The following is a 9,003-nucleotide window of genomic DNA, read 5'->3' on the forward strand; positions in this document are numbered from 1 at the left end:
CCTCCACCTACCCAAGGACGTCGGAGTACAAAAATCAGTTAGCCACCTAACTGAGGAACTCAATTCAACCTTGCGCAATACCCTAGATACAGTCGCACCCCTGAAAACAAAAAACATTTGTCATAAGAAACTAGCTCCCTGGTATACAGAAAATACCCGAGCCCTGAAGCAAGCTTCCAGAAAATTGGAACTGAAATGGCGCCACACCAAACTGGATGTCTTCCGACTAGCTTGGAAAGATGGTACCGTGCAGTGTCAAAGAACCCTCAAAGCTGCTCCATCATCCTATTTTTCCAACCTAATTGAAGAGAATAAGAACAATACAAAATGCATTTTTGATGCTGTCGCAAAGCTAACTAAAAAGCAGCATTCAATAAGAGAGCTTCCACTTCAGCAGTGATGAATAGATGAAAAGATCATGATCATTAGAAAGCAAATTACGGACTCCCCTTTGAATCTGCGTATTTCTCCAAAGGATGTAGCTCTTGAAACATTCATGGCCTCTAAACCGTCAAGCTGCATACTGGACCCTATTCCAACTAAACTAATGAAAGAGCTACTCCCTGTGCTTGGCCCTCCTATGTTGAACATAATAAATGGCTCCATATCCACCGGATGTGTACCAAACGCACTAAAAGTGGCAGTAATAAAGCCTCTCTTGAAAAAGCCTAACCTTGTCACAGAAAATATAAAAAAACTATAGGCTTGTATCGAATCTCCCATTCCTCTCAAATTTAAAAAAAACTGTTGCGCAGCAACTCGTTGCCTTCCTGAAGACAATGTATACGAAACGCTTCAGTCTGGTTTTAGACCACATCATAGCACTGAGACTGCACTTGTGAAGGTGGTAAATTACCTTTTAATGGTGTCAGACTGAGGCTCTGCATCTGTCCTCGTTCTCCTTGACCTTAGTGCTGCTTTTGATAATATCAATCAGCACATTCTTTTGGAGAGATTGGAAACCCAAATTGGTCTACACTGACAAGTTCTGGCCTGGTTTAGATCTTATCTGTCGGATACATATCGGTTTGTCTCTGTGGATGGTTTGTCTGACAAATCAACTGTAAATTTCGGTGTTCCTCAAGGCTCCATTTTAGGACCACTATTGTTTTCACTATATAATTTTACCTCTTGGTGATGTCATTTGGAAACATAATGTTAACTTTCACTGCTATGTGGATGACACACAGCTGTACATTTCGATGAAACATGGTGAAGCCCCAAAATTGCCCTACCTGGAAGCCTGTGTTTCAGACATAAGGAAGTGGATGGCGGCAAATGGTCTACTTTTAAACTCGGACAAAACAGAGGTGCTAGTTCTAGGTCCCAAGAAACAAAGATCTTCTGTTGGATCTGACAATTAATCTTGATGGTTGTACAGTCGTCGCAAATAAAACTGAAGGACATCGCCGTTACTCTGGACCCTGATCTCTCTTTTGACGAACATATCAAGACTGTTTCAAGGACAACTTTGTTCCATCTATGCAACAACGCAAAAATCAGAAACTTTGTTCAAAAAAGTTGCAGAAAAATTTATCACTTCTAGGTTAGACTACTGCAATGCTATACTTTCCGACTACCCGGAAAAAGCAATAAATAAACTTCAGTTAGTGCTAAACATGGCTGCTAGAACCCAAAAATTGTATCATATTACTCCAGTGCTAGCCTGGCTTCCTGTTAAGGCAAGGGCTGATTTCAAGGTTTTACTGCTAACCTACAAAGCTTGCTCCTACCCATCTTTCCGATTTGGTCCTGCCATACATACCTACACGTACGCTACGGACACAAGACGCAAGCATCCTTATTGTCCCTAGAATTTCTAAGAAAACAGCTGGAGGCAGGGCTTTCTCCTATAGAGCTCCATTTTTATGGAATGGTCTGCCTATCCATTTGAGAGACGCAGACTCGGTCTCAACCTTTAAGTCTTTCCTGAAGACTCATCTCTTTAGTAGGACCTATGATTGAGTGTAGTCTGGGCCAGGAGTGTGAAGGTGAACGGAAAGGCAGTGGAGCAACGAACTGCCCTTGCGGTCTCTGCCTGGCCGGTTCCTCTCGCCACTGGGATTCTCTACCTCAAACCCTAGGATGGGGGCTGAGTCACTGGCTTACTGGTGCTCTTCCATGCCATCCCTAGGAGGGGTGTGTCACCGTGATCTTCCTGTCCGGGTTGGCGCCCCCCCCTTGGGTTGTGCTGTGGGTGAGATCTTCGTGGGCTATACTCAGCCTTGTCTCAGGATGGTAAGTTGGTGGTTGAAGATATCCCTCTAGTGGTGTGGGGGCTGTGCTATGGCAAAGTGGGTGGGATTATAACCTCCTTCTGTCTCAGCCTCCAGTATTTATGCTGCAATAGTTTGTGTCGGGGGGCTACGGTCAGTCTGTTATATCTGGAGTATTTCTCCAGTCTTGTGTGAATTTAAGTATGCTCTCTCTAATTCGCTCTTTCTTTCTTTCTTTCTTTCTCTCTTGGAGGACCTGAGCCTTAGGACCATGCCTCAGGACTACCTGGCCTGATGACTCCTTGCTGTCCCCAGTCCACCCCGTTGTGCTGCTACTCCAGTTAACTGTTCTGCCTGCGGCTATGGAACCCTAACCTGTTCACCGGACGTTCTACCTGTCCCAGACCTGCTGTTTTCAACTCTAGAGACAGCAGGAGTGGTAGAGATACTCTCAATGATCGGCTATGAAAAGCCAACTGACATTTACACCTGAGGTGCTGACCTGTTGCACCCTCGACAACCACTGTGAGTATTATTATTTGACCCTGCTAGTCATTTATGAACATTTTGGCCATGTTCTGTTATAATCTCCACCCGGTACAGCCAGAAGAGGACTGGCCACCCCTCAGAGCCTGGTTCCTCTCTAGGTTTCTTCCTCGGTTTTGGCCTTTCTAGGGAGTTTCCTAGCCACCGTGTTTCTACACCTGCATTCCTTGCTGTTTGGGGTTTTAGTACAGCACTTTGTGACATCAGCTGATGTAAGAAGCGCTTTATAAATACATTTGAAATTTGATTGATTTCACAATAAAAGCATAATTTCCAAACATACAGTATCATTCTCCTCAATTTTACACTAAGAACATAAAAAAGAAATAATATAAATACTTTTTTTTCCCTTTTTGAACCCGTTTCTTTAGTCAACAACAGCGAACCCAGCGCAGGGTTAGGGCAAGACTAGATCCTCTGAAGCAGCAGAATGAAATAATACCAGCCCGATAAATACCCTTTCCACACTGTCGTGCCGAACCAAACTGGCTCAGATTTTTCCCTTTGACATTGTCCTGTCCAGCATGGTTCCAACAAGAATGCTTAGCTCTGCTCAGCTAGACTCAGAAGTGTGTGAAGGGTCAAACTGTCTTTTAAAAAGCACATGCAGTGCCTTCATAAAGTCTTCACACCCCTTGACTTTTTCCACATTTTTCATTGTTACAGCCTGAATTTAAAATGAATTAAAATAGAGATTTGTCACTAGCCTACACACACAATACCCCATAACGTCAAAGTTGAATTATGCTTTTCGAAATTTGTACAAATTAAAAAATAATAAACTGAAATGTCAAGTATTCAACTCCTTTGTTATGGCAAGCCTAAAGTTCAGGAGTAAAAATGTGCTTAACAAGTCACAAGTTACATGGACTCACTCTGTAATTATGGTGTTTGATTTCTGAATGACCACCTCATCTCTGTACCCCACACATACAGATAATTGTAAGGTCCCTCAGTCGAGCAGTGAATTTCAACCACAAATACGAGGGAGGTTTTCAAGTGCCTCGCAAAGAAGGGCAACCATTGGTAGATTGGTCAAATAAATAAAAGCAGATATTGAATATCTCTTTGAGTGAAATTATGAATGACACTTTGGATGTTGTATCAATACACCCAGTCACTACAAAGATACAGGTGTCCTTCCTAACTCAGTTGCCGGAGAGGAAGGAAACCGCTCAGGGATTTCACCATGAGGCCAATGGCTGTGATTGGAGAAAACTGAGGATTAATCAACAACGTTTTAGTTACTCCAATACTAACCTGAGTGAAAAGGAGGAAGCCTGTACAAAATAAAAATATTCCTAAACATACATCCTGTTTGCAACAAGGCACTAAAGTAATACTGCAAAAAAAAATGTGGCAAAGCAAGTCACTTTTTGTCCTGAATACAAAGTGTTGGATTTGGGGTAAATCCAACACATTACCGAGTATCACTCTCCATATTTTCAAGCATAGTGGTGTCTACATCATGTTATGGGTATGGTTGTAATCGTTAAGCACTGGGGAGTTTCAGGATAAAACCAAAAATGGCTCAGGCAAAATCCTAGAGGAAAACCTGGTTCAGTCTGCTTTCCAACAGACACGGAGATGAATTCACCTTTCAGCAGGACAATAACTTAAAACACAAGGCCAAATCTACACTAGAGTTGCTTGTCAAGAAGACAGCGAACGTTCCCGAGTGGCCTGAGTAACAGTTTTGACTTGAATCTGATTTGAAAATCTATGGCAAGACCTGAACATGCCTGTTTAGCAATGATCAACAACCAATTTGACAGAGAATAAAGAATATAATAATGGGTAGATATAATACACATATATATACACACACACACATATAAATACAATCCAGGTGTGGAAATCTCTGAGAGACTTACCTAGAAGTCACAGCTGTAATCCCCGAGCTGACAAGGTACAAATCTGTCGTCCTGCCCCTGAACAACACCGTTAACCCACTGTTCCTAGGCCGTCATTGAAAATAATTTGTTCTTAACTGACTTGCCTAGTTAAATAAAAGGTACAAATAAAATAATTAATAAAATAAACAGCTGTAATCACTTCCAAAGGAGCTTCTACAAAGTATTGACTAAAGGGGTGTGAATACTTATGTAAATGAGATATTTCAGTATTTAATATTCAATAAAATTTGCAAACATTTATAAAAACATGTTTTCACTTTGTCATTGGGTAGTGTGTGTAGATGGGAAGAAAAAAAAAGATTTCATAAATCTTTTGAATAAGGGTGTAACGTAATGTGGAATAAGGCTGTAACGTAACAAAATGTGGAATAAGTCAAGCGGTCTGAATACTTTCTGAAGGCCCTGTACATCAGAGTAAGTAGTATACAGAGATGTTCTGTCTACAGTGCCTTCTGAAAGTATTCAAGTATTTGTATATACAGTGTAGTTTGAAAGAGAGCAGAGTTGGGGACAATAGGAACGTGGACACTTGACTTGAGCTACGCTTTGAATAACTTTAAAGAGCGGGACGATTTACGGGCAGAGTAAAATACATGTAATCAATATTTACTTCCTGTCAATATCGGAGTCTAAACTATAGCCATACATTTTCATGGAAAGACCAATACACCGTGCTTCTCTGCCCAATAGATACATTGCATTCAGAAAGTATTCAGACCTATACTTGTTCCACATTGTTACGTTACAGCCTTATTCTAAAATGGATTAAATAGTTCTCTCCTCATCAATCTACACACAACACCCCATAATGACAGAGAAAACAGGTTTAGACATACCTCATTTACATAAATATTCAGACCCTTTGCTATGAGACTCGAAATTGAGCTCAGGTGCATCCTGTTTCCATTGATCATCCATGAGATGTCTCTACAACTTGATTGGACATGATTTGGAAAGGCACACCTGTCTATATAAGGTCCCACAGTTGTCAGTGCATGTGAGAAAAAAAACCAGGCCATGATGTCAAAGGAATATCCGTACAGGTCCAAGACAGGATTGTGTTGAGGCAAAGATCTGGGGATGGTAGTGAAATATTTCTGCAGCGTTGAAGGTCCAAGAACACAGTGGCCTCCATTCTTAAATGGAATAAGTTTGGAACCACCAAGACTCTTCCTAGAACAGGCTGCATGACCAAAACTGAGCAATCGGGGCAGAAGGGCCTTAGTCAGGGAGGTGACAAAGAACCCGATGGTCAGTCTGACAGAGCTCTAGAGTTATTCTGTGGAGAAGAGAGAACCTTCCAGAAGGACAACCATCTCTGCAGCACTCTACCAAATCAGGCCTTTATGGTCGAGTGGCCAGACGGAAGCCACTCCTCAGTAAAATAAATTCCCCAAATACAGGTGTGCCAAGCTTGTAGCGTCATACCCAAGAAGACTAAGACTCTAGGCTGTAATCGCTGTCAAAGGCGCTTCAACAAAGTACTGAGTAAAGGGTCTGAATACTTATGTAAATGTGATAGTTCATTTGTAATACATTCGCAAAAATGTAAAAAAAAAAAATTAAGGTTTTTGCTTTGTCATTTGATTGATGAGGGGAAAAAACAATTTCATCCATTTTAGAATAAGTAATGTAACATAATGTGGAGAAATGAATGGATCTGAACACTATCTGAATGAACTATATACAGTGCCTTGCGAAAGTATTCGGCCCCCTTGAACTTTGACCTTTTGCCACATTTCAGGCTTCAAACATAAAGATATAAAACTAATTTTTTGTGAAGAATCAACAACAAGTGGGACACAATCATGAAGTGGAACGAAATGTATTGGATATTTCAAACTTTTTTAACAAATAAAAAACTGAAAAATTGGCCGTGCAAAATTATACAGCCCCTTTACTTTCAGTGCAGCAAACTCTCCAGAAGTTCAGTGAGGATCTCTGAATGATCCAATGTTGACCTAAATGACTAATGATGATAAATAGAATCCACCTGTGTGTAATCAAGTCTCCGTATAAATGCACCTGCTCTGTGATAGTCTCAGAGGTCCGTTTAAAGCGCAGAGAGCATCATGAAGAACAAGGAACACACCAGGCAGGTCCGAGATACTGTTGTGGAGAAGTTTAAAGGCGGATTTGGATACAAAAAGATTTCTCAAGCTTTAAACATCCCAAGGAGCACTGTGCAAGCGATAATATTGAAATGGAAGGAGTATCAGACCACTGCAAATCTACGAAGACCCGGCCATCCCGCTAAACTTTCAGCTCATACAAGGAGAAGACTGATCAGAGATGCAGCCAAGAGGCCCATGATCACTCTGGATGAACTGCAGAGATCTACAGCTGAGGTGGGAGACTCTGTCCATAGGACAACAATCAGTCGTATACTGCACAAATCTGGCCTTTATGGAAGAGTGGCAAGAAGAAAGCCATTTCTTAAAGATATCCATAAAAAGTGTCGTTTAAAGTTTGCCACTAGCCTCCTGGGAGACACACCAAACATGTGGAAGAAGGTGCTCTGGTCAGATGAAACCAAAGTCGAACTTTTTGGCAACAATGCAAAACGTTATGTTTGGCGTAAAAGCAACACAGCTCATCACCCTGAACACACCATCCCCACTGTCAAACATGGTGGTGGCAGCAGCATCATGGTTTGGGCCTGCTTTTCTTCAGCAGGGGCAGGGAAGATGGTTAAAATTGATGGGAAGATGGATGAAGCCAAATACAGGACCATTCTGGAAGAACCTGATGGAGTCTGCAAAAGACCTGAGACTGGGACGGAGATTTGTCTTCCAACAAGACAATGATCCAAAACATAAAGCAAAATCTATAATGGAATGGTTCACAAATAAACATATCCAGGTGTTAGAATGGCCAAGTCAAAGTCCAGACCTGAATCCAATCGAGAATCTGTGGAAAGAACTGAAAACTGCTGTTCACAAACGCTCTCCATCCAACCTCACTGAGCTCGAGCTGTTTTGCAAGGAGGAATGGGCAAAAATTTCAGTCTCTCGATGTGCAAAACTGATAGACATACCCCAAGCGACTTACAGCTGTAATCGCAGCAAAAGGTGGCGCTACAAAGTATTAACTTAAGGGGGCTGAATAATTTTGCACGGCCAATTTTTCAGTTTTTTTATTTGTTAAAAAAGTTTGAAATATCCAACAAATTTCGTTCCACTTCATGATTGTGTCCCACTTGTTGTTGATTCTTCACAAAAAATTACAGTTATATATCTTTATGTTTGAAGCCTGAAATGTGGCAAAAGGTCGAAAAGTTCAAGGGGGCCGAATACTTTCGCAAGGCACTGTATACACACACCGTCTGCCAGGGGAGTCTAACTCAGTCCACAGAGGGCCGAGTATCTGCTGATATTCACTCCCCCCCTTAAAGCAGGGGTGTCACATAGAAATTATAATAGACCTACATTTATACAGTTCCTTGACCATGTCCAGCCCACTATTAAATCCCTGAAATTAAAGCTGGACAGTCAGGGAGTATGGGAAAATCCATAAACGATGGTTAGAGGACTATCGTTTTAGCTAATTTTGACAGCGAGGAAATCTACTTTCAGTGCGGCCCTCCAGACTTCGTTGAAGACCGAATGCGGCCCCTGGGGGGAAAATTACTATTATTATTTTATTTTTTCAGCCAGTAGTTTTGAAAGTGGTGCTCATCCAATTGGGTACTACGTCATTCATTTCATATATGGTACGTCCTTCAATGAGGGCGAGTTAACCAAAAGCTTTGTACCGTCTGTCGACACTGAGATCGTCATTCACACGTTGCCGCCAATGGACGCGATCTTAGTGCTACCAAACTTCCAAGAAACTCACCCGCTGTTAGTTAATTTACTTGTGATCAAATTTAACCCTTAAAAAGACTAGATTCACCATCTCTGTAACACAGCTCTCAGGTCAGTTTGAAATTATATTATTATTATTATTATTTATTTATTTTTTAAATCAATGGGTGTATATCATTATTTAAGTCAGAAAATAATTGACCAAATCGCAGATTGTTCCTTTAATACCCACTGTCCTACAAGGCTAAACTGATCAGAAGTTAGCCCTGTGTCTTGTCTCATTTGGCTTTGGGTTACCAAGCCCTTCTGGCTTTCAGTATTGCTTTTTGCCGCATGCACATAACCATCCGCTACAGAAAGGAACTTCTGTATTTCTGGTGGCCATTCCATTTAAAGAACACCACGGACATGAGAAAAAAAGTCAATGTCAATGTTTACAAACCAAACGTTAAGATTCCAGTAGGAATGAAAGCTGTAGACTGCAGGATACATTGAACAGTAGGGAACAGTCTAGTCCAA

This window comes from Salmo salar, chromosome ssa15 (assembly GCF_905237065.1).
Source record: "Salmo salar chromosome ssa15, Ssal_v3.1, whole genome shotgun sequence".
Classification (NCBI taxonomy): Eukaryota; Metazoa; Chordata; class Actinopteri; order Salmoniformes; family Salmonidae; genus Salmo; species Salmo salar.